This window comes from Zonotrichia albicollis, chromosome 4, assembly GCF_047830755.1.
Source record: "Zonotrichia albicollis isolate bZonAlb1 chromosome 4, bZonAlb1.hap1, whole genome shotgun sequence".
Taxonomy (NCBI): domain Eukaryota; kingdom Metazoa; phylum Chordata; class Aves; order Passeriformes; family Passerellidae; genus Zonotrichia; species Zonotrichia albicollis.
Window position 1 is genome coordinate 20,036,638 of NC_133822.1, and position 27,921 is coordinate 20,064,558.

At 38.1% G+C, this 27,921-nt stretch overlaps 1 long non-coding RNA gene across 1 annotated transcript in view; it reads right to left on the reverse strand.

Moving 5' to 3' along the window:
- Positions 1-295: 295 nt before the first annotated feature.
- LOC141728920 (uncharacterized) overlaps positions 296-27,921 on the reverse strand; it is a 37,588-nt gene continuing 9,962 nt past the window's right edge. The window contains exons 2-3 of the long non-coding RNA XR_012580171.1: positions 24,212-24,282; positions 296-379 (exon numbers count right to left, since the gene is read on the reverse strand). This is a non-coding gene — a long non-coding RNA (uncharacterized LOC141728920). The remainder of the gene's footprint in view (positions 380-24,211; positions 24,283-27,921) is intronic.

The following is a 27,921-nucleotide window of genomic DNA, read 5'->3' on the forward strand; positions in this document are numbered from 1 at the left end:
TTAGTACAATGCTCTTCAAAACTCCTGCTTTCAAATAAATGCAAAGCAATTTTTTTTCCACTTCACTCTTCAGTGTATAAAGCTCCATGAACTGCAAGCCTAATTCTAGAATAGCTTCATTACTAGAAGAATTTCAGTAAAATTACTTTATCAATATACTAAATTACAGTAGTATTGCTAATTCATTCTGGTATACACTAAAGTTTTTTTTAGTGTATTAGAAAACGTGTATTAGGCATGCTGTGTAGGGTGTTAATTCATGATTGTTCATAGACTCTGTATTGAACATACTTACCTCTGTCTGAATTTATCCCCAGAAAAGCAAATGGGAAGGCTGAAGCCTTAAAGTTCATTCCCTCTGTTATGCAGAGCATCTCCTCTGAAATCAAGAGAGTTTTGTGTAAGCACTGAGTTACTTATTTATTTCTTCAACTCAAGAATATATTTCTTTTGTTTGCAAGTGGAAGGCATAGTACAGCTGACTTTTGGCCATTCTTCAGAAGGCTAACACTCTTTCAGCTTCTCAGCTTCTTGAAGTGAGAGAAAATCTAGCCTTCTATGTGACAGTGATAATTATTGCTTAATTATCCAATTTATCAAACAATAACTGCAGACAGCCTCAAAGGAGGCAAATTCTAACAGATCCCCAAATCATATACTCAGCATAATGCCCATCTTTGCAAATCCTATAGGATTACATCCTATCAATTTTTGCATGAAATGGAAACCAATCCAATGGTATTCTCTTGTCAAAATAGGTAGGCAGAGATGCTTCCAAGCAATTTTTTTCCCCCTCAACACTTACATTTTCTTTTAATTCTTCCATCAGTCAGTTAAAAACACCAAACAGAAAATGGTTTTGTTCTGAATCAGGTACCAAAATCAGAGCTTCCAAGATAAATCTGCCTCCTGTTCTTACTGCTGCTTTACCCATGTACCGAACTATTGATATTTGGCTCACCAAGCAGCTCCTTTCTCTCTCTCTGATCCCATCACCTCAGACTTGTTACCTGAGGGCCACAGTTTCCTCCAGGTAAGGAAAGGCCCCATCTTTTCCCCCCGCATGCCCACCTCTTCTGACACCACTCAAAATTGTTTTGGCAATTTGATAAAAATTAAAATTTGATGGTAACTTTGATAAAAATTAGTTCATACAAATCATTCAGCTGTTTGTATCTGGCATAGCCAAAAAACAAAAAAGGAATGATGGGGAAAGGAAGGATGCTAGATGAATCCTCTAAAAAGACTTAAAATCATCACAGCTCCAAAGCAAACACTAATTGTCTTTAATTAGCTTCCAAGAAGCACTATAACACTTCTAGCCATTAAGCACACATCTATGCATAGAGACAAGAACCAACACCCTAACAGAGCCTAATACCATGTGAAATGGGACTTCTCCATAAAATATTTAATAAACTCTACAAAAGTAAAATAGCTGATAATGGACTGCCTCTGAAAAGCTGTGAAAGAAGGTTTTAGTGATTAGATTTCATTGCTTTGTGACTTCCAAAACAGATTACCCAAACAACATAGCTGATTTTTTTCATTCATTTGCAAAAATAATTATTTCCATGACCATTGAGATGAAGAGGTATCAATTCTCATTGAAACTCCTGAAAGGTCTCTGTGGATACAGAATTACTGTAATTATAAGTACCTATATAGCATTTAAATATTGCCTATGTTACCTACACCTTCATCCTTTGTGAATTATTTCATGAAAAAATCTCTCCCATATAAACTAGATACTGAAAAAAATCTTGCTCTAAACAGACACACTCTCTAAGGCAACTTCTGCTTACTTTATTCATCCCAAAGAAAGAAATGTAATTTAATTCCAGCATTCTACATAATGGCACTTGCATAAATCAGGCTGGATTTTACCCTAAAGTTAAAATGACATAAGTCCCAGAAGAAAAAAAAATATAAAACATATCCATCAATCAATAATAAAAAATCTCCTTAGTTTCCAAAGTCTACCTTAGAAGCTATAGATATTATTTGGTTTCTCCTTATACAGCTAGATATTTCTCTTAAACTCAACAAGAACTGTGAATTTCCTAAAAATACTTATATAATATACCAGAAAAGGTTGAGGAAAAAGCAAAATCCCTGTGAGCTGAAATTTAATAGATTGCAGTTGGTTGCTCCAAACTGCTTGTGGTCAAAATCATTTTAGAAGCGTAACGTTACTACGCGACGATTAAGTCAGGTTTTCTTTCCTTTGTTGTTTTTTTGTTTTTTTTTTTTTTTTTCTTGTTTCCTTTTGTTTTGTGGATTTTTTTCTTTTTGTTTTGTTTTATTTTGTTGGAGGGGTTTCAGGGGAAGGGGGGTGGGGAGGGGTTTAGTGCAATTTTTTACCAGGAATTGTCACCTTTAGCAAGCCTTAAATTAACCCAAATTCCAGATGTTAATTTCTCTAGACTGTTTTTGTGTGCCTGCCTTTCCTGGAGCACCAGGGCAGCCACAAGCCCAGTTTCAGGGGTTCTGAGCACCCAAAGCTCCAGTTAAATCAGGGGTGGCTGTGGATACTGGGTGGCCTCTAAAAACAAGTTGTAAGGCGATGCTGCTGACACAGAGAGAGAAGCCCTGGAAGATCCAAGCTCAGAGAACACCCATTGACTCATCTGGTATTTCCATACATGAAAGATTGGAAAACTGCTTTCTATTCTCAAATCTTACAAGGTTCCTGGACTACATTCAGCCTTATTATGAATTCTCTTAGTTTCCATCTACCAAATACACTTACGCATTTTAAAGTAAATTAAAACTAACCTCTGTGGTTTTGTGCACTTATGTGTGTCCATACATAGACACACACATTCCTCTGTACTGTACTGTATTTTGAGGGAGCAAACAAATTCCTTCCGCTACTTAGAAACCAGCCCAAAAGAATGGAAACAAGACAAAAAAAGAGTTGATCTGTCACCTGGAGATGCAGCAAGACAATGACCTTAGAACTATTCACCAGCCACAATATCACCACTGTCATTTTTATGAGATTTTTTGAACTTTGAACATCTGGGAAAATGTCCCCTCTACCAGAAAATTGCCCTGTTTTTGACAAATTCCCAGTCTTGTGAACTTTTGTTGTTTCTGCAAAATCATACAGACTTAAAACTTAAGTTTAATGGTGCTTACACCAATTACTAGAAAAATACTGTTTCAGGAGTTTCAAAACCCCTGTGCATAGTTTTGCCAGCCCCCAAAAAGGAAGGCAGGTGGAAGAAATAGGCCATGTGTTTCACCACGACAATCTCCAAATGTATTTAAAATGCCCCCAAGAAAACAAAACCAAAAAAAAAAAACCAAAACAAAACAGCTCAACTTCTTTGCATTGTCAGAAAAGCACATGAGATTTAAGGGGTAAGCATGTGGATCTTATAACAGGTGTGAAAAACTGAGGTCCAAAAAGATGACAAAAAAATTAACACTTAATCTGCCAAATGCCAAAATTTCCCAACTGACTTTCAAGAGTAAAAAGGTATTGCTTCTCCTTCTTGTTAAAGTGAAAGCTACATCAGACAACAAAGGAAGAGAGGATTTATACAGGTTTAGTTTAATGAAGGGATTTCTCCTGTAAATATAGACCTTACACAATGTTCTGAGGAATCCCTTGTAGACAGTGGCTGGCAGAGATAAAGTCTTCTAGAAGCTAATTTTGACCATTCTAGAACTTCATTTTGACCATTCTGCATAAGTCTAATGCTGTTTCAGCTTCTCAGCTTCTTGAAGAGGGAGAAAATCTGGCCTTCCATTTGTGTGACAGTGATGATTATTGCTTAATTATTTAATGTATAAAATTAAAAAATAATGGCAGATAGCCTTAAAAGAGACAGATTCTAACACAACTCCAAATTATATACTCATCACACTACCCACTATCACAAATTATATCCTATCAATTTTTGTACGAAGTAGAAAACAACCCTAACAGTATTCTCCTGGCAAAAAAGGTACAAAGGCCTGAAAATCACAGGTTCTAAAATTTCTTCTATCAAACTGCTTTGAAATGCTGAATTACACCTTCATGACAATATAAGGAACCAAGCAAATCACAAACAACAGCTGTCTGTCCAAAAATAAGTCAGTGTCTACTGACTTCCTGGACATAAAACAAAAGCTTTTGAATTACAAAAGGGATATCAGCAAAGTTTTTCCATCAGACAGGGAGCAGATCAGCCGTTCAAGATTTTTTCTGACCTCTTTGTCTATGGAATTCTTCCTCTTATCCAGCTTCTCTCCGAGGCTGTATGAATGAGCATTATACGTTCATTCAGTGGTAAAGAAAAATGTCAGGAACATAGTGTCAGGAGGCTGGGCAGAGTGAGACTGCTGATTCAACAGCCCCCACTCATGTTGCATTGAAGGGACCATAAGATCATTCTGTCAGAACAAAGTGCATGGCTTGATGGTGGGGTAACCCTTGGGGTTGGAACTTTCTGTTGCCTGCTTGTATAGGGACACAAGCAGTACCCATGGATTCTATGTCTTCACAATTTTCCTTCCACTGATCCACTCTTTAATTTTCTACCACAGGTTTCTCCAAGCCTCTGTTTCTCATGACTCTGGGTTCTATAAATGCAGGATCTGATCCATCAGCTTCCTCCTCAAGGAACAAGCATGTGGATACATATATGTTTCATTCTGCAGGCAGTCAGTGATGCACAGAATTGGTGAGACAAGGGTTTTTCTTCTAATTATTAATGCTTGTGTACATGTGGGGGATGAAGAGCATTCTAATGAAAGTGATTTGACTTCCAGCAATATTCTTCATCTCTGTGACCTGAGAAGTCATTAGGAGGCAGGACTTCACATCAACAACTGCACATGGACTTATTTTGTTATGTGGTGTAACGTTACTCAGACAACCAAGGACCATGGCTTTAATATGGAGATATTAAATAGTACTTACTGGTGAGATAGGCAGATTTTGGTCAATGTGAATGCAGTCAGTAGCATAAAAATATTTGACCATAGAATTATTATTGAATCAACCAAGGAAAATCAAATTAAAAGACAAGAAAATAATTTCTGGTGAAAAAAACATACCTTTTTTTTTTACTAAACACAGGTCTTTCATATGAGTAAAGCAGAAAGCAGAAAAGTACAAGGAGATTTTTGTTCATTTGTTCACCTTCAATATTCAGGAGGACAAACAGGCTACAAGTTGGATGTGGTATTGACATAAGAGGTATCATTCTAATTGAAGTGGAACACTGAACTTTTATTGGACAACAAGAGCGATGAGTGCCGAATAGTGACTTTCTGTTTAAAATATTTGGAGACAGGCTCACACTATGACCTGCTTCCAGTTTCCAGTGGTATTAGGGATGAAGCCAGTATAAATCCAGTTGTCACAAAAGAAAAAGTTATAGTATATATTAAACCACAAAAAAATACTTTCAAATAACATTAAGGGTATGACTTAAGCCCACAAAAGCCAGGAAATTCAGAGTTAGGGCTGCAACTCTGTCCTCAACTCACCCCATTTTGTTTAGGTATTGTAGCAGATATGAAGAGAGCTACCTGAAGCATGATGGTATTGGTTTACAAGGGATGGCCAAAAATTTAGTATTTATCTGTGCTGGGTAGGGTTTGCTTGTTACACTAGAGCTGACAAGGCCTTCTCATGGAGGGGAAGACTATAAGACAAATAAACCTCTTCAATAAATGTTAATAATATACATCCCTTTACCTGATTGGCTTTGTGATGCATGTTTCTGGACTTCAGACTGGGGATTCCTTTTGGAGATGTCTGCTGGGACTCATAGGAGTGATGGACTAACCTGTGTCACATTTACATCTCTGGACTGAGTGATTACAGTGACAGATATCAGAACATACTGAAGAAAGAAACAAAAACACCAGTGAAGCAAAGTGGATTGATAATTAGCAATGAATCTCTTGTGGAAAATATGTGACCATCTGATGAAAGTTATGAGATTCAACAAGAAGGACACTTAAGAAAAAAACAACTGGTTAAGATAAGCTCAAGAAGCAACTTGAAGTAGAAAATTAGCTACAAAAGTGAGTTGAAGGAGACTTTTGTCTGATACTCCAGAAAAATATGACTTCTATCAGTTTAACTTGAAGGTGTAAGGAAAGAGAAGCAGAGAAACACATGCATGTGTTTTATTTAGCTATAATTATGTCTTATGCTTGCTGAAAGTGAAGAGTGACTGCTTTCTGGAGCACCTAAAGATTTTGCATGTTTGCTATCACAAGCTTAAAAATATTCAGTGTTTCTACCAACTGGATTTTGGCCAACCTTTAAATTATTCTAGTAAACATTATAGTAATTCCTGCATCCCTGCAAATATGCATACTTCATTAGTTTGTCTTCAAGATGTATTATATTCTGAGGTGCGGTTATGTGGAAAAATGTACCTTTATGCTGACTTAAGGGCATCTACTCAAGGTTTTTCTAAGTATTAACTCAAGTGACTTGTAATTTCTCCATACTCTTAATAATGTAACCAAAAAAAAAATGTACACGAGACTTCAGAGTCATGTTCTACTCTATTTTTAAGGCAATGGATAACAACTGGTTTGGGTCCAGTAGATACCCAGGGGCTACAAATCCCTGGGTAAATCCCTTCAATCTCTCCACTGCTTTGCACAGGAGCATCTGGGACTTCATCACAGCAGAAACGCGTGGTGTGGTTCACTCAGGTGAGCTTTGTTTTCCAAAAATTCACTCGTGCTTTCCAAAAATTCACACCTTGAGTTATTTCAAGGTTTCCCAAGTATATCAAAGAGCCAGAATGGGTTTAGAATTTGCAACAATTTTCAAAACTTACTGAGTTTTAATTCCATGTTTCTTCATGTGAAAAATCCTGCAACCTGTGATTCCATGATTTTTTTACAACAGTTGTGCCGAATAGCTCCATATTTCTTGGGTTGCACTTTGTACTTCAATTTCAAGACATGGCATAAAGATTTAATACATGAAATACACTTTTTACAATCTCTCAATGCCAATCTGAAATTGTGGTGTTTACTACCATCCCAAATCACATGCCCACAATTTGATTTCCCCATTCCTTGAACAAATCAGATTATTATAAACATGCTGCCATCTATTCATTAAAATAACATAAATGAACTGACAACTTTAGCTGGTGTTCTCTCACCCATGCTCAGAGTGAAAATGATGGAAGTACAAAATTGATATAATTCTTCCATTCACATTTAAAGTATGAAACCTACTCTTCCCATAAATCCAGACTAATTCAGCTTTCAGAGCTAGACTGAACAGTTGCTGAAGAATAGGATGATTCTCTTTTTTAATTTAAGCCTACAGGTTTGCATCAGATCCTGTAGATCTGCAAAGAAAGGCTGAAATAGGCAGACTTTACACAGTTCCACTCCAAAGAAAAGTTTGCTCCGTATTTGCTGGAAATCAAGCCTGTTTTGCCAAAAAGATTTGCAGTCCTCATTAAAATCTATGAATTGGAGTCAATTTACCAGAAGTTTTGTAATATTAAACACACACCACAAGAGATACACTTTGTAACAGCAGCCTGCATTACTGTCATATGGACAATCAAGTTTCCATATACCAGCTGAAACTCTATGACATTTTATGTTTGTCTTGTCAGCCAGCCTCCTTCACATGCGAGGCAATATAACCTTTCTCCTACTTTTTCCTTGAGACTTAAGCTGGGTTTTATTAATTTATGACTGAATGTCTGAGAGGACACACCAAGTCAGCTACCAAGACTTAAAAAAGCTTCTGTAATTCAACCTGTGCCTGAACATTCCTGTTGGATGACCTTATATTTGCTTTGAGCTGAGGACATCCTCCATGCTCTAACTGTTGCTCTGCTGGTGCAGGATGCCTTGTTGAACTAATGTGACTTTGCTGTGAGCCCTCAGCCCAACCATGCTGAGCCCAGCTCATACAATGCAGTGTTTCCATGAAACCCATGAAAACCTGTTTTCCATGTCATTGGAAAACAGATCTGAGTTCAATTCCTTACAGAGAGATTTTCATGTGCAGTAAAATTAATTTAAATTCAATGTGACATCTTCTGAACACAAAAATATTTGAACTTTTAGCTTCAATCACTAACTCACAGGAAGAAACTGAACAGGAGTTATCTTACTATAGCATATTCTGAAACATTGAAAATCAAATTCATTTAGCTCAGGACAATGTTCTCACCTGCCACCTAAAACTGTTGAATTCAGGGTTCCTTACAAGCCCTAAATACAACCAATGTTCCTTGAAAGGGCTGCAAATATTTTGAACAAGCCATGACCCAGTTTTCAGCGCAGTTGAGCCAAACTATTTTTGCTGTTTAAATAAAAATAACAAAAATGCACATTTTTGCATAGTTTCAGCACAAAATTCAGGGGGCAGAAAGGGAAGAACTGTGGGCTGAGATGAGTTTCACTTTACAGTTTTGGAACAACCAAAATTCAGAGCTAAATGGGCATGGTGAGCGCATAGAACCACAGGAACCAAAACCAAAGAAAAGGTTGGGATGGAATGTTATTACAGCTTTTATATCTATCATGGTAGCTAGGTATCTCTGGCCCCTATGGCAATAGAATTTGACTAATGCATTTTGTAGTCATTTTTACATGTGATTCTCACCAGTGAGGCCACTACTAGAACAGAAGGTGTAATTTTTGATGTCCAGACTTAAAACAAAGATGTTAAAAATTTGTGCAGGGCTCAGGAAAGCAAAATAAGAATGAATCATAGCATGGAAAATTAGTCATAGAATGACAGAACAGAACAGCCCAGTCTAGTCAATTTGTCCAAGGATAACTAGATGACCTGATAATGACTTATTAGTGATTAAATAAGAATAGTTTTAGTAGTAGTTTTGTTTTCTGTTTTGGTTTTTTTTTTTAATTAAAGAAGATAAATATCAAGAACGAACAACTGGAAATTGAAGCTTGACAAATTGAGAACAAAACTAAGGTGCATGTTTTGGATTATCAAGATAAAAACAACTAACTCATGAGTGTTATGGTGAAGTCATTCACCACTTTAAGTCATTGAATGAAAAACAAATGTCTTAAACTGTTTTTCCTAAATCCATCAAAAGGGGCTTAACACTAAGGTTATTAAGACAAGATTTAGAACAAGATTGTGATAACCTCAGTCACAAGACATGGAAAACAGAATGGAAATCTTCCCATAAATGTCAGTACATGAAACCAACAGATGACAATTCAAGCTGAAATTTTCTATTTCTCTGAAGTTTATAATTTTGGGGGTTTTTTTTCATTCTTATCTAAATTCCATCAAAGGTGATGCTATTTTTCCTTCTGACTTGAAAATGCATAGTGTAAAATAAATTTGAGGAGCTTGGAAATACTTGCCTTTATTGCCACAAAAGCTCTCAACTGTCAAGAAGCTGGCTGGCTTTCTCCTTTAAATTATTTTTCATAAGAAATTTTTTAAACAATAAAAAATGTTAATAATAGTTCTCAAATAATAATAGTATGAGGTGCTTTTGCTTTGAGAACCAAGCAATCATGCATGAAGCCAGACTAGAAGCCTTAAGAAATAGTCTCTTATGCCCTATTTCTTGCAGCATTATTCCTTTCTTCCAGAAATATTACAGAACATATTGCAAACTGACTGTCATAAACAGAAGAGGAGGGAGAGCCCCCTGTTTTATCCATCTGTGAATTGCAACCATCCTTGAATGCAACACAACAAAGTTTCCCAGTGGCTTGCTTATCTGAAATTACAGTGAGTTTGAGGCAGTTAGCAGGATTAGCAAAAGAGAGAACATGTAAGTAATTTCCAAATAGATATTGTTTTGTTGAAAAACAGTCCAAAATTTTACTCTTGCTGTCCCAGGATGCAGCAGGACAACTCAAAACCAAAGCCTCGGCTAGTATAGAAGTAACCTGCTCCACCAGCAGCAGCGAATATTAAATCAAAGTGAAGCTAGAACTTAAAAACTGTTTCAAAAGAGGGTTTTTAGTAACACACTTTTAGACTCAGCTCCTCAGGATTAAGATGTTTTCCCTTTGTATCTTGCAATGAGACTAACTAAGCTACCAGAGGTTAACATGGGACAATGATTCAAGTTATGCAGTCAATTGAACAAAAGTTCCTCTCAAATTAGTGGGAGTTCTGCTCAGTTGAGGGACTCAGAATTTGGCCCAGCAATTAAGTTATTCATTTTTAGCCCTGAGCATTCCTCTTTCTCAGTGGAGTGTGCCAAGAAAACTAAAAAAATGAACAGCACAGAAGTAGTATTAAACTTTAACAATGCTTAGCGCTGACACAGGGGGGAATATCAGAGCTATTTAGAAACAATGGCATGATTTCCAACTAGAGCCAGAGAATTCACAGGATATGAAATGCACATATGTGCTTTTCATTGGGATCATCCCTTGCTCTCATATGCTGAAGCTCGTCTCATGTCTCATGCCTCCCATGCATGGAGCTTAACCTAACCACTTAAATCTCTCTGAAGCTACAGTGAGTTACCTGCCAAAGACTGTAAATGCCCAGCTGGAAAGTGAGCTGTTTATTTCTTACATATTACTCAACTGAATTTAACACATATCTAGTGCTTATATTTAAAATATAATTTAATTGAACTGTATGATAACTTTACTTGCTTTGGCCTCAATTCAACAAATACTTCATATCTGTGTAATTTCATTGTGTAGCTAGGTCTCTGATTCAGTTAGTCCACAGTACATAACACCAAACAAAGCATGACAACACTAGCATACACAGTAGCATTTATCAGATTTAGTTTAAAAACAAACAAATATAATTACAAAGGTTTTAGAAAGTTATTTGTATTTTGCAAGGATTATTTAATCCCAAAGTGTGGGGCTTTTAAGAATATTTTTGATTTTTTAAAATAATTTCAAGCTATTTGCAGGCAGCAGTAAAACAGCATACTTGACTGACTTACATGTACCCACCTGTTCGTTTTATTCTCCACTTGAAATTTGGGGAGAGTATACTAATTTCATTTTTCCAGGCATATCTGGTTTTTGGGGTTTTTTACATAAGCCTGTATAACCTTGAAATTCAGGGAAATACTTTAACCTTGAAGAAGAACAGTGTAAATTCCCAACTGAGATCTCTCTTTCACAGAAAATGTATCATAGATTATGATCCTTTGGGGATTGTCTTAATGGTAATTCTCACTTTCAAGTGCTTGACCTTGAATCCATACTTAAATTTTTAAAAGGGAAAAATAGGGAAATGGCAACATCCATAACGTTGCTCTATTCTGATACCCACAAGTCATGGATGGGGCTGATGCACCCTGCTGCATGGCACAGACTACTATGGTATAAAAAAGCAACTGAGTCGGTCATTGCTTGCTCTTATGGGTTGTTCTTTCCTTCAGCTCCATTTATTCCCAGCTGCATCATGAATTTGCCAACCAATTTTGGTCTCTCTGGCCCAGTCTCCCAGAATCATTGAATTATTTTTTGTTGAAAAGGGTCTTAAAGATGATCTAGTTCCATGCCCCTATCATTGAAAGGGGCACCTTCCACTGGATCACCCCAACCTGATCTTGAACACTTCCAGGGATGGTACATCCACATCTCCTCTGGGCAATGTGTTGCAGTGTTCCAGTGCACCCTTAGGGAAGAATTTATTCTTTAATTACCCTCAACCCGGACACTACAGCTCCAAGTAAGCCAGAAGGTCTGAACTGAAGAGTGCAGCAGCATTGCCCTGGTAAGACTCAGATGATGGTCACAAATGTTAGCATGGATACTCCCATACGACAAGGAAACCTTATCTTTTTGTTCTAGCATGGATACTCCCATAAGGAAACCTCCTCTTTTTGTTCTCCTTGCCTAACTAGTCCTTTGGTTTACCAGGTTAGATGGGTAGGCTTTTTCATTGGCTTCATTTCATATAACAATGTATAAACTGTCATGTGATTATTCATCTGTAGAGAATTAATTGTTTTGTTTACTCAATACAGCAAGGTGAGCTTCTCTAAAGCATGATTAATCCTAATGACAAATTACTTGGAGAGACCTCCGCCTAATAGTCCCAATAACATTTCATTGATGATTAAAGGGAGTCTAGGTGGTCAGGTCAGTTTCCAAATTTTACATTACAGACATTAAAAATAAAATTAATTCCATCCTCCACAGCAAAATTAAATGTGCAAATCACGTGATCCATAACACAATAAAGGAAATACAGGCATACAACAAGATCCCTATGAATATCCCTAATAATTTTTAAGTAGCAGATAAATATCTCAAGTAGCATGTTCAAAAGTTGTTGACATTTACCAACCATGCCTTATTCACTAATCTGTACACTGACAGGCTACTAACTGGATTTAAAGATTATATATTATCAATGGAAAGGTGAGGAGGACATAATTGCTAGCACTTATTAAAGATAATTCCAGCTGCTGCCTGTATGAGCTAACATTCCCTGTGCCTGCCATAGGTAAGCAACCTTACTCCCACTTCTGTGCTACCATCTTCATGGATACAGTGGAAACAGTGGAATTAGGAAATTAGTGGAATTGGGAAACTAATTCAGCTGAAAAGTTAGTAGTTGTCATCTGGATTAGTTCTTTCAAAGTCAAGAAGAAGGAATATGCCACCATTGTCTGGGGATAGGTGAGGTCACCACTTTTGGCAGAAGCATCTACTTAGATCATCTTCAAGTGATTGTGAAAGAACAACCTTAGCTGCACGCAGAGTTAATTCTCATTATCTTCTGCATTTCCACAGCGTGTAACCACTCATTCTCAGATTCCTGCTAAACTGCAACACTGAGTGTCATTTTTTAGTGTCTGAGATGTCATCTGACAACAGGGGAAGGACCAAAAGAGCACTGAAGAGGCAAAAGACTTGGTGTTCAAGAGTAAACAGAATCAGACCAGTGGAAAACTTCATTTTTAAGTGGGAAAAAGTTAAGTGAAGAAAACCTGCTTCCAGAACATTTCAGAATATCTTGAAAACTTGGTTCAAAACAGAAAGAAAGCAGACATCCAACATAAAGATTCCTTTTTGACAAATTTTCTATTCCTGTTACAAAACACAGGGATTCAGATGAAAAATAGCTGCAATTTTTCTTCTACGTTTCTTAGAAATTTTCTCAGAAAATCCGATTTGAGGTGGATACATATAAATGAAAAGTTTTTTACATAGTTAAACTTTAGCTACTGAAAACAAGACCTTATAATGAGATACATCTGAAATCTGTAATAGAAGTGTTTATTCAGTACCAATAATAATACTTTTATTGTAAAAACCCATGTGTGAAAACTCTGGTGTGGAAGTGAAAACCAAGCTGTGCAGCAAATACTGACTTTTTTAGTGCTCTTTCTGTAGGTGCTACATAAGCATCTATAAAATATATACACAGTGCTATACAGTAATAATAAAAATATTAAGCAATTCCCATGTACCACTCATCCTTGAAAATATGTATGGGATGCAGTATACTTGGTATTCACAAATAGCCCTGCAAGTTAAGGATATGGGATTTTCATGGTGCTGTTGTTTATGAACAAAAAAATCTACCCCTCAGAAATAACTTCTAACTTAAGCTCTCATGTCCAATAAATAAATATTTATTATTATTAATACATATCACAGTACTTTTCAGAGTGTCCAGTAAAGCACTGTGTGGGCTACTGAAAACATAGCCCTTATCTTCAAGAGCTTACAGGATTAAGTCTGACCTATTTATCATAAAGATACTGATCCCTAGATTCATAGGGATTTTCTGGAAGCAGTTTTTTAATTGCATGTTACTCAAGAATACATATCACTTCAGGATCTTGTAGGTACCAAACTGGTAAAAGGAAATTTACCACACACACCCCTCTAAGCCTGATGAGGGTCCAAGAGCTAATCAAAAACACTACAGGCCTTTTAGCAACAAATCTGAATTAATCAAATCATCCCTGCTGTTTTTTGTTAATGTTTGGACAATCTAGCTTTTCTGCAGAATGCTCTCGCCGTCTGAGTGGAGAACAGGGAGCCAGAAACTCCTTGAGTTTTAATCCTGGCTCTGACACTGATTCTCTCTGCGGCTTTGGGCAAGGAGTCATTGTTCTATAGTAAAATGCTTGTATTGGCAAGATGATGAACTACTACTGTAGATGATCTAATAAAATTTTTCCATCTTTAATTTCTATGATTCTGTAATGCTAACATAAGTTTCAGCCCCTCATCTGAATAGAAGAGATAAATATTTACCCAGTTTGCTTTCATGCCAAGAAGAATCAGTTACAGGATACAAAACTCCACAGAACTGACAGTACTACGCTTGATTAACATCTTATTTAGTACCTTGATAATAAATAACACCTATAGGGACTATAAAACAAGGCCAGATTGAATATCCTTCTTTCCACTCTACTAATCATTGTCTGAGCTGGAGTTTACTGGAAAATTCTGTCTCTAGCTAACTGTGTACCTCTATGTTTTGTTTAGGCATTACTTCAATGAAATGATTCTGAAGAGTAAAGCAACCACTACTAAGTGAGTTTTTTGTTTTCTGGGAAAGGTAAGGAAAGAGGGTAAGAACAAGAGGGCAAATGTCCAAGAGTGCTGCTTATGCCAATGCACACAATGACATGGTCATTGTGGGAATGCCTGCATTTCCCAGCTGCTACCACCAGCTCACTTGCACCCACTGGTTCCTGACTTTAGATGAAGATGTTTTGTGGGAGGATCTAAGCTGACCTAGGGAATTGACTGAAGAATAATATATCCAAGATAACCCTCCAAAAGTGCAATTATAACAGTATGCTTCTGAAAAATGTTATTTAAAATTTCTAGGTTTAGAAAGACAGAAGACATAGAACTATAGAAAGGTTTGGGTTGGAAGGCCAACCAACTAGACAGATGGTCTAGTTCCAAACCCCCTGCCATAGACAGGGACACCTTCCACTAGACCAGGTTGCTCACAGCTCCATCCAGCCTGGCTTTGAACACTGACAGGGATGGGACAGTAAATAAATAATCTTGCACTTGTATTCACTGTTCAAAGAACACCAACCTCAGTAACCATTGTAGTTTACAGCTATGGACCCTTCTTGCCATTTCAATATATGTGCAAAAAACTCAAAGGTGGGACTGCTGCTGATAATATATAATAAATCTTGCTCTTCAGCTGTACAACACTGACACATCAGATGGAAAAAGACAGAAGAGTAACCAGAATAAGTTTCAGTGAAGGCCACTTACAAGCAGACCTACCTAAGGACTTTTTCATTTTCCTAAGACAGTGAAACCTGGCTTGCTCACACCAGACAGTGCCCAGAGACAACTTACCAAACTGGTTGCTGGTGAGCTATATCAATATTTGTCAGGGATTTCCCTCTCATTGTTTTAGCAGGATATATTGTTTTTTCCACAATCTGTATTGATTTATTTCCTTTGATAAAGGACAACGCCTTGGCCCCAGATTCCATTGCTACACATCATAGCAAGGTAGGTAAGCAAGGGGGATCCTTGCTTGAACTGTGGGCAGCAAGTAGTTGTACTTGTTTTATTCCACAGAGAGTAAACAAGAGACAGCAATCTAGGGAATGTGGTGGAGATGCACAGGGATAGATTGCTGTCATTCAAGGAGGATATGGTGATCTGCAAGATGAATGCTGCCACACAGCAATCTATCAGACTGGCAGGGGTAAATGGGGAGATGATGATGATTACGGACTCTCTCCAAGTTACATTGCATTTTGGGTTTCTTTGCAATATGCCAACAGCCAGAGAGCTACCTATTGCATATCAGAGTCTATCTTGATATGAAAATACCAGCAATGATAACACATTGCTCTTGTAATTCTGCCAAATTAATTTTCAGTCCACAAGACATGCCTTTGCCATACTATTTTATTAGATTAGTGATTTCTGTCAATAGACATTAGCTGCCTTAAATTATTCTGCAACAACAAGACATTATTATGAAAAATACGTATAATTGATGTTATTTACAGAAAATATTGGTGGAGTTGTTAGGTTAAGCAATTGGGACAACTACAGAGGAATGATTGGTTAACCAATTGTCACGTTTTCTTAGAAATGAGTGCATAAACCTCAAGACATACCACTGTTAAAAGCTATTTCAGCCACTGGAAAACAACTAAAAGACATCTAGAAACCTCTGGAAAAGGATACCCTTCCCCCCAGAAAAAAAATTTATTTCATGCAAGTCACAAGAAAGTTATTATCCAAGCTAGGTCGCTGACAAGAGATGTTATTAATGATCCCATTGAAATTATTAATGCATTTAACAATCACTTTGCAAACTATAATATTATATCCTGGGAGAATACTGAATCATGCTGGTTACTTGGATGAAGATCAAATAAGCTTAGGATGAAAAGATCAGACTCTGAGAAAGTTTAGGGTACTTGCGATTAATAAAAATTAAATGCCAGAACTACTTGATTTGCATTTAAATCTACAAAGGTGCTGACTGGACTTTAGCATATGATTTGGAATTACACAACGAAGCACACCTCTGCACACACAAAATATTAACGTGGATACAATACAAGGCTCTACTGCATAGTTATATGCAAATATGCTAGAGGAATGTGTGTGCACCAGTGGTGCACAAATGAAACTTCCCTCCAATTCACAAAATGGACCTCACTGCAACACTTTAGTAATTGTAAAACATCTCTCCATGATTTTTGAGCAGTCTTGGGAATCCAGAGAGGTCCCAGCTCACTGGAAGTTGGCAAACATTGTCCCAGTTTTCAAGAAGGGCAAGAAGGAGGACCTTGGAAACTACCCGTGAGGCCTGTCAGTCTCACTTCAAGAGATTTTTAAAACCCAAAGAAATAAGTTTTCAAGTTTGCCATATCTATGAAAGCACCAGTGGGAATAGAGTAGTGTTAAGAGAGAGTCTGGTGCACGAAAAAGGATTATCCAGCAGTTAGTGAAACATGCAGTTAAATGTACTGCTGAAGACAGGTACTACTTAACTACATATTAATTTTCTATGCTGAAATGAGTGCTGAATTAAAAAAGGCAAAACCCTCTAAAACTCACATATAAAATATCTAAGGTACAAACACAGTGCCTCAGGTATTTCCCTCCTTCATGCCTACATTTTCTATTCTTTATCCATTCTCAAATTGCAATGAATAACCAGAGATAATTATCACATCTCTGTAATGACAGAGAACCTGCACATGCTAGGATAGTGGCATAATTTGATATTTATGAAATGCTTCTTTATTTATGAAGCATCTGTCTTGAAATTTAATTACCACCACCACAGTGTTTCATTACAATTCTAACACAGATTAATAATGAACAAGATTCTGTGGTGGTTTGACCAGGAAGAAGTGGGAATTCTGGGAAGCTGTGGTCAAACCAATGAAGGTTTTGAGTTTGAGACTGGCACCTGGTGTAGCCAGTGGGGTTTGGACACACCTCCGAGAATACACAGGGGTTAAAAAGCAGAGCTTCGGCCCTGGGAAGCTCTCTTGGGACGTCGCGCGAAGAGGTCAGATCTCTCCCCCCGTCCAGACCGCTGCTGCTGGGCGGGGGAGGAGCAGCCACGTGGTAGGCCCTGGGCCTGGACAGAGATGGGAGGTGAGGAGGCCTCGAGGATGGAAGGGTGGAAAGATCCCAGAGAGTCAGCCCTCGGGCAGCCATCTTCCCCCCAGGAGGGAGAGAGAGAGAGAGCCGGCGACACCGAATGTGATAGCAGAAGGGGGGGAGGAAGAGTGCCCGGCCGGAGCGGCAGCGTGTGGGCAGCGTGTGTGGGAGTGCCGCAGACTGAAAGTTTTAACCCCTTTCTTTCATGATTGGGGCCTTGCAAAAATGCTAATCCTCCTCGAAGCTGAATAAGAAGGGAGATAAGAGATGAGATGAGACAAGGACCTGGCCCGAAGAATGTGGAGATGATTGAATGGGGAGAGATGATTTGGAGTGGCCTTTTGGCTGGACTTTTCTTGTGGCCATGGACTCAGTTGTTCCTGTGACACAGAGACTGCATTTAGGGGGAGGCAGTGCCTCAGAACCAGGAGGGTTCATCGTGAGGACCCCCAGCCCCAGGGGGTTGGAAAAATATGGGGGGGACAGATGTCCCAAAGCAGAGACTGTGCCTTTTTGGAGTGAGACAAGGCATCCTTGAAAGACAACCCCAAAAGCAGCTCTGGTCCATGCGTCAGTGGTGAGAGCACTGGGCATGGAAGGAAGATGTCACAAGCGGCAAAAGGATTTTTTTCCGGGCGGTGCCGAAGTGACAGGGAAGCACACGAGGTTTCAGTGTGTTTCCAGGGGAAGCCTATGGAACAAGAAGGACTCCTCTCCTCTTCATGAACTGAAGTTTGAGTATACTAAAGTGTGGTGCCAGGCTGGGCAGTTGGGTGTTTTGGGAGAATGTATCGGATTGGGAAAGTCAGGTAGTGGGGAGGAGGAAAGTGGTTTTTGTAAGGTTTTCAATTTTTTTCTTTTCCTTATGGTCTTTCCCTATTTTCCTGTAGTTTAGGTAATAAAGTGTTCTTTATGTTTAAGCTAAAGCCTGTTTTGCTTATTCCTGGTCACATCTCACAGCAGACACCAGGGTGAGGGCATTTTCATGGGGGGCACTGGCTCTGTGCCAGGCTCAAACCATGACAGATTCCTACCCAGGCTATTAAAATTTGAAAAACAAATACCCTTTGATGAATTCAAAGCACCACCTCACGCAGCTACTGTATGAAAGTCTTAGTACTTTTGTTTATTTTTCTGTTTCCTAAGTCAGTCAGAGAGGTTAAACTAGGAAAGCAAAAGGCTGGAAAAGAAACAAAACGAAAGAGGGACAAGGGAATGGGTGTGTGAAAAGTTAGGGAGGTTTAGAGCGAAGAGTTCAGATTACAGTGCATAAAGGGGCCAGAGAAATATTAAAAAAAATGTGACGTTTATAATATTGGACACAGAATTTAAAAAAAAATAAAAAGTCTAGAGCAACAACAGAAGAATAGATAGATGACAGATGTGGGTGGATGAAGAGAGAAAAAATAGGAAAGGCCAGATCTTGTTTGCATGGAAGTCAATAGCAAAGCACTTGTTGACTACAGTGGGAACTGGAGAGACCCACAGTGAATGAAAATTCATTCCCACAGGGCATTCCCACTGGCATTAATAGATGAACAAACACACATGGAGAAATTAAAAGCTGGGAGCAGTAACTGAGGTCCAAGGAGACACAGTCAGAAGAGGTTCCATCTATAAGGCTGTTGGGAAGCCAGGGGCCCTCGGCACACCACAGGAGTGAGGGCCTCTGAGACCCAAACTCAAAAGCTCTCCCAACTTCAACCACCAAGGATTCCAGAACTGGGATCTTCACGTCAGTTTTGGGTTTTGGAAAGGTCTCTAAGTGTCAAGTTCACCTTTGCTCACAGTAATTGGATGTAGAAACAGCTGGGATGGTTTGCCCTCTCAGCTGCGAGTGACTGCAGTGAATGGACCCAGGGAGTTTTGGGCCATTGTGTGCAGCACAGGAACTGGTGTCTATGGTGAGGGCAGCTCAGGGCTTTTGAACTGAGAACCCAGCTTCCAATCACCAAAAAGTTATCTATCTGCTTCACCTATCCATACACTTTTACTGTGCATCTTGCAATACATGGTGTTCTCCTTAAAGTCATACTTTTTTCATCTTTTTCCCCTCTTAGTCACAGGAAAAAAAAAAAAAATTGACCTAAGCATTTCAAAATACAGACAGATAAAATGAAACAAAGCATCATTCCTGGGGTGTGGTACTATTTTTAGGCTATGACTTCCTTAATCCTTGCCTTAGGGCCAGTTAACTAACTACCCCCAAGTCCCATAATTTGTTCATGAGCTAGCAAAGATTTGTTAACTCACCAGCAAAGTATGTGTATCCATTCCCCCCTAGTGGAAGAGAAAAGCCTTCTGCCACTACAGATTACTTTGTCAGCTCAAGTGCTAAGCAGTTGTGTCCAAGAATCCAGACCCACTGAGGATCCACCATATATGGCAGGATTCAATGTCCTGTGGGGTTTTGGTCTGATTTTTGTTCCTGTGTTCCTGCATTACAAACTGCTTTAGGAAGCTGTGATATGCGTCTCTCGTACACACGCAGATGCAACCAAAGATCCACACAATGTGGTTCTTCAAGTGAAGCCAGGTCTAATTTAGTGCATGGTGCTCAAGGCTGTCTTTGAAGGGGGATATCTACCCGAGTTTTGCCATAAAACCTAACATTGAGACTGAAACACGCAGGAGGCAGAGGGATCTCCTCAAGGCTAGAGTAGCTAAAGTTTCCCTTGGGTAAATTGATTCTGCCTCAGCTCCTAGGTGCAGCTCTTAGGTGCTGCTGGGAAAGTCAAAGAATCTGAAATTTTCTGAAGTGGACAACATGGTTGCTCTTTGTCCACTCTACCCACATCACAAAACCCAAAAGAATTTGTGCAGCCCATTTGCCTTCTTTTTAGACTAATTTATGCATGTGTGTGTCAATGGGACACTCAACGAGGGAAAACTTTATATGAAACCACACAGCAAGTGTACTGAGCTCTCACTCCTGTAACTGAGATCAAGAGGCCTCAGGATGAGATCTACTCTCCATTTACAATGTTCTTATAATGTCATCTAAGCTGTCAGCCTGGCCGCTTCATGTTCTTTCACTGTTTTATCTGCAGTGTGTCATGGTTCTGTGATAAAAAGAGTCCATAGTGGACAGGACTGTCACTAAGAGGAAATCTTTCTGAGCTCCTATAACACCTTTCTGTTTCAACCCAATCTTGGAAACACTTCATCTCCATAAGACTCTCAATCACCTCACAGTGTAACAAGAGCCTAAAATTATACTTCTGATTATTCACTGAGGGGTATGTCACTATAAACAGGGCCTATTCAATCCAACATGCTTTCCTTAGCCTAATTTGGCTCTAGAAACTCACATTTTTATCTATTGAAAAACTTACTCCCACTGATTTCTGTTAAAACCTGGCTGACCAAGAAGGTGGTGCCTCCTGTTAGGCAACAGTCTAGTCAATATGCCATCCCTTAGGGATGTAGGAGGTCTCAATTTTCCCTTTCTTCTGAGGTGAGTCATACTCAAAACTTCCACACAATAGACTTTGGGGAATGCAAGGAAGGGAGGGTAAAAACACTGGTTCCTTTTGAAATTCTGCCACAACGTGAAAGGATGGTGTTCATAAACTTTCTGGACAAGTTTAGACTCCAGACAACAGCAGGACTGGATCAGAAAGCCCCACACTCCATTGTAGGTTTTTCATCTTTTTTTAAGGACTCCTCATAGGGAAAAGCAACAAAATAGATATTCCCTATTTTGAGTAGCAGCTACTCACTCATTTCCTCCTTCATTCTCAACTGCATGCCCTAGCTGTTAAATTAAGAAATATTGGTTCACCTTGTCTTCTTTCTTGCCTTATTGAGTAGAACTTGTTTTAGTACACAGTGGAATGGCAGTTGAGCAAACTTTTTATTCCTATATCAGAGTGAGATTGAAAATAATGAAACCTGGATTTCTAAAATGTCAGGTGAATGCTTAACCAGCAAACTGTTGCACAACCTATAACAAAGTAAGAGTAACCTCAAATCCTTTCCTGCCTCCTCCTCTAGTCAAATTCTGAAATAATAATGTTCCCTGCTCTTTATTGAAAGCAAGAACTTAGATACTTCACCAAAGATGAGGGGTAGACTTCTGTCCAAAGTGCAAGATGTGATCTCTTACTCTTGAGTAAGATTTTTAAGATTTTTACAGTGGAAAGATTTTAAGTGCACTTTTCCTTTTCAGTAACTCTCTATGTGTCTACTCAACCTGGGAGTCAATCCACATAGCCCTCTGAAATATCTTTACCCTTCCCTTAGATCACATGTGGAGTTTGGGCATGTAACTCCAGGGTTCTGAAATCCTGTCTACAGTCACAAACTCTCTTTGAACTGATCCACAGGCACTAATGCATGAGCCCAGTAGAAATATTTCTGTAAAATTTCTATTTTCAGGATAGGGTTTGGATGGCACATAATAAATAATTTATGCAGTCATATATTGAAAAATGAGACTGTGAAGAACTGCCAAATAAAGACCAATTTTCAATGAGCACCATTTGTCATAGTCATTAATGACGCTAGAGTTCTGTAGAAGAAGCAGGCTGCCTAATTAAAAGTGCTATGCAATATAAACTGGTATTATGTCATATCTATATACAGAAAGTAAATTTATGTTGGACCAGCATCTTCACTGTTTGCAGGTCCTATTTTGTTCACATCCTTTAGTAAGGTTTTTTAAGGTGTCAGTTGAGACAAAAAAAAAATTGTTGAAAGTTGATATAAGGTTGACATGCAGACATAGAACATCTCCATATGTCTACTGAGTAAGAAACAGACAACACTGTACTGCCTGCAGGTGTTTAAAAGCTGTCTTGGATTTCTTTTTTTCTTTTTCTTCCTATGATTTAAAAAAATATATATGGGATGAACCATTCATTATAATTATTATATTGCAATAGGATGTTGTACTACCATGCTAATCTTACCCACTTCACAGAGCTTTCATGAAGCTTAATGAATTTATTGTCCTGGTCTTGCTTTATGTTCTTTCGAGACTGATTTTTATAAAACGTACACAATTAAGACATTAAACAGGTCTCAAAATTTCCAATAAAAATATTTTGAGAAGTACACACTAACACTGCATACACTATGATTTTAACTTAAACCTCAGAACAATACTCTTACTGCAATTTCTTATGCATTTTGCCCCAGCCCTGCCACTCCCCAGGCTATCATTTTCAAATTGAGTGTCAATGATTCCCAGTGGTCTTTATTAATTCTTTTTTTTTTTTTTTGAAAGACCAAAGATTAAAGCTGAATCCATGAGCTATTATCAGATGGGAAATATTAATTTACTAAAGCATCTGAACATTTGGAGTAAATTTGAAAACAGAACCATCTGTTATATAAACTAATCCAATAGACTCCACACTTTGTATAGCCAGCTGCTGTCAAGTAACAGATTATGAAACCAAGCAATAAATCTTAATTCAAAAAATGTTTCTCCATTTGAAATGTTTAATTTTTTTTGTTTTGTTTCTTGTTTTAATGTAAACTTGATGCAAGTTGGCAGGAATCTCTGAGCTGTTGGGGCTCTAGCTCTCACTCAGATCTCCGTGGGAGGCTGTGGGTGCAGTGTCACAGGGTCAGCTGCAAGGCAAGTCCTGTGATACCAACCTCTTTTGTGCATCAGCCACATCTGACAAAAGCTGGTTTTGAGATGGGTACCCCAAAGTGACAAAATTCAAAACAAGGATGGCATACACCTTTTCCAGACCAGTCAAAATAAGGAAAATAATATTTCCTGCAGCAAAGATTTAAATGAATAGTTCAGAATTCTATTCATCCTGGGTTGCAATCCCTGCTACAGACAAAGACCCTTTGTAACAGGCAGCATTCAAATGGGCTCCAGACGAAGTTTCCCTCTTTCTGATATGATGATTGTGGGTCCATGTAGCAGCCACCAGCAGATGATTCACACCAGATGCCAGGAACCACTCTGTTCACAGCAGCTGGCTCAACACATGCAACCTGACAATTCCTGCATTTAACATCTCTAAGTCTGTCCTTTCCTCTCCTCAATGACATGGCAGAGAACTCTTATCTTTCTAGTTTTCAGGACTGGTTTGTCCACTCTACCCACATCACAACAACCCAAAGAATTTGTGTAACCCATCTGCCTTCTTTTTAGACTAATTTATGCATGCGTGCATCAGTCACTCAATGAGGGAAAACTTTATATATACATGTATAATGTATATTTTTATAAATAAATTGAACAGAATTAGACCATCAGGATCCCAAACCAGATATGTTCCCCAAGTACAATAAGTCTTTAATATTTGATTCTTAATATCCTAATCCAGAATTAAACAAATGGCACATCATACTAGAAGACAAATAGTATTTTTGGTAGTTGCTGCGAATACATTTTGCGTTGCTCATTTTTGTCTTCAGAGTAGATCAGCTATCGATTTTCCAACAGGTACAAACACATTCCTATGTACTTAATTAATTATGAAACCTGTGGCAAAATGTGGACATTAGTAGCTGAGGCACTGCAAATTCATTGGGGTTTAGGTTGCTTTGGTTTAGCTCGGTTTGCAGCTCAGTGTTGTAAGCCAACAATCAGATTAAACAAGGAAGGAAGCTTTTCAAAGCATTGAGCTGATATACAGTGAAAAGAAATTAAAATACTGAAAGAAACTTTTAAACTCCTTACCTACTCTTCATCCTTGTAGGAAGAACAGTACATTACTTTTCAAGGCCTTCTGCTGCCTTCAGGTATTCCACCTGAAAAGTGACATATTAATTGTTATGAGCAAAGGAAGCAGACTCTTTTCCTAATGTGACATATCTGATCATATAATTGGAAAAATTCTATGAAACTTCATACATTAAATGGAAGAACTATACTGCTAACAGAAGGCCTTTTTTTTTTTCTTCCATAACTTCTTTACTTCTCTTAAGTAAAGAGTGCCATCCATAATCAGAGACTGATTAATCTATTCCAGCATTCACCAAATCCTTTAATCACCCAGACTACTTAATTCACTGTCCAAGATAGCCTTTGGAATACAGTGTACAACTGTATTTCACTTAGGGGAGCACTTTCTGGTGCAATAACATCACTGGCAATCTAACCATGTGATTAAGTGATTAAGTGATTCAGGGTTATATCATCCAGCCATTTGTCAGCCCTGCGTATTTCACAATTAAGTACAAAATTTTAAGTTTCTAGCCTGCATGAATTAGGCACATTCTATGAAAACTTTTCCAAAAGTTTGCATATTCTTAAAAATTCTAAATAGCAAGAATAAATTGCCAATGGAAAACTACTCAAAGACATCTGTTCTCCCATCAATTTATTCAACAATCTCCTGTTAGCATGTACACCAAAGGGAGAATAGGCTCTGCAGAATGCAAGAAAAATGCATTTCACTAACTAAATAAATTCCTTTATATATTGTGGCAAGACAAATAAATAAACCCAGAGATTTACAGACAGCCACCTTGGCTGACATTTCAGAGAGCTGGAGCCTTTAGCAATATTTTTTGCTTAACTCCATCCTAACCAAGCCCTATCTCTTCTCCCAAAACCTCATTTCTCAATTCTCCCCTGCTCTCCTCTTTCAGGCCCACTTCCCAGTTTCTTTCTCTTTTTCCTTCCAAGGTGTGATTGCTCTCTTTGCTCCCCAAAGTCTCCTTCTTGATTGTTTTTCTCTGCTTTAATGAGTCCAAGGCTTCGCTCTACTCCAGAAATTGCATTTACCCTTTTTGTTCCCAAGCACATCTGTCTCCTCCAAGCTTTCTCTCCTGTTCTGACCTTCCTGCACTTCAGGATTTTTTTTGCCAAGTTTATTTCCCCTCTGTCTCTCAAGCCTTTTTTTTACTTCTTTATTTTTTTCCTATTCTTAGTGCACTAAAACCATGCCACTATATCTTCTTCTTTTACTTTCTCTTTAGCAGTGACAAACTAAAACTTGAGAATTCAAATTAGTACAAGCAATAAAATAGCAGTCATTGTCCTGCTTTTTGTCAACCTAATATGTAGAGCAAAGAAGAAGGCTTTTAAAAACTGATCCAATCTGGACATGGCTAAAAACAATAGCAACTTTCAAGCTTCATCTGCGATATTTTATGCATAGAAATTCATGTGGAAATGCCATTTGATATTAAACTTACATTTTCTAATCCAATAATGAAATATTCAATGCTGATGTAGTAATACGTATTTCTATAATTCAGATTTGATAATGTCATATTATTTAAATGCTAATGCTTAAAAGACTCTAGTTCTATAGGTTTACCATTTTTCTCATGTATCCTCTGGCATATGATAAAAATTTAAATTTCTACTGGCTCTAAAATGAACAGCATTTCTACCTTGTCCTTCACTGATGGGCATTACTAAAACAATCTGTTAAGATTTTACTATTCTGATAAAAAGTTACATTTTATGGGCTATTTGCAGATTAATTTAAATTTTACTTTCTATCTAACAAATAAATTAATTTTTACCAGAGGAGGGGGGTCCTTCCCTGTTCTCAGTGATGCTAATAATTATTTAGCTAGTTGATTCACTGGAGACAGGATTAGAATGTAGGGCAACACAACAGATATTTCATATTTAAATTCATTACTTTCCTAGTGCTCTATGCTACATTCCTTAGCCAAGCAAAACTCCTACTGACTTCCTGTATGAGGTCCATCTTTATTATTTAGCAGATTGACAGAACCAGAGTGGTACCATCTATTACTACTGGCAAATAACATTTGAATTCATCTTCTTCTTATTCACAGGATGACTCATTCTGTGTCGTACACACTTCATTTTTGATTTATGTAAGATGTACATTTTAACATCCTTTCTGAGACTCAATTATTTAATCTATTTTTGTCATTCTATTCATTTGCTTATTCAAGCCATTTTGCATTAATAATCAGTCTCCATTCTTCTTCATTATTTGGTATTATTTGGTATAATGGAGTGTGTGCCAACTTTGACTTTTGGATAAAGCTTCTGGATGAGTGACACATTTACTGCAAAAGTTAAAACATATAAAACTTCAGACGGCAAAAAAAGCAAGATATTTGTAGAAGTACTGTCTAGTTTTGAACATCATAATTGTGACTTGAGCTAAATTAGTAATAATAGTATACTTTACCCAGCTATTTGCCTCCATACAAGAAAAAAATGTTATCCCAAATAAGTTAATACTGAGAGCTAGAAATGTAGCTCTATTCAATTTCTGAAATACTCCCTAGGGTATTTCACAGTGAATTGGAGGTGTTACTTTAGCAGAAGCCTTATTTATTAAGAGACAAAATATTCTCCACCTTATTAATAAGTCAATATGTGTGGTTTACTTTTCTGTAGGTATGTAGTCTCATGAAAAGTGAAGAATGCTCAACTGGTTCAGACTTCTGCTTTGCATGTCGTGCGTATGGTTTTCTGTAAACAACTGAATGTCAGGACAACTGTCAAAACTTTCTCTAGAAGTGGAAACTCAATGGGCTTCTTCCAAAGAACCACCCTGGCCATACTTCTCTGCTACCTGTGTGCACAACCAACTTGTCACAACCTCATTGAAAAGGTCAAAGTTAAATTCTTGTGATTTTCTGACAGTTTTGGTCACCTAAATCATGTCAGTGGTACTCTGATATCCTAGACTTCGTAGTTTGTGAAGAGTGTGGGGACAGTGTAGTTCTTGAAAGTCATTTCACAGAATGAGAGGATAATTGGGACTGGAAGCAACCTCTGGATATTGTCTATCAATAAAAAAAAAAATCTAGAAATATCAGCTGTTCTCCCCTTACACACCACCCTTTTGGTTTGAGTAGTGTCAACTAATGCTCCTTGTTCGGTACTCTGTTCCAAGAACAGAGACTCTGCAATCTCTGTGGGCAGCTTCTTCCAGCCTTTGAATACACTCACACTGAAAACCTTTCTCTTATTTTACCTAAGTGTATTGTGTTTCAGTTTGTTTCCATTGCTTCATATCTTTTAATAGGATATCAGTGAGAAGAGCCCAACTTTGTTCTCTCTCCTTCTCCCCCTTTTCCACTTAGAAAATATCCCTCTAAGGCTTCTCTATGCTTACCAATTCTAGTTCTCTGTCATCAACATGTCAAATGCTCCAGCCCCTAAATTGTCCCCATGCCCTTTACCAGCATGTACAACAGTATCCTTTCTGTATATAGGGGAGTTCATGACTGGAGTGGAAAAAGGGGAAGGGTCACTTCTCTCCATCCTCTGGAAATTATTTGGCTAATACAGCCCAGAACATGGCAGGCCTCCTTTGCCACAAGGTCACAATCTTAACTCATAGTCCACTTGTCCATCAGAATCCTCAGGGCACAAAATTCTATTCTGGAAAGCTGATTTCCAACTGGTTGGTCCCCAGCCTGTGTTGGTGAATGGAGCTATTC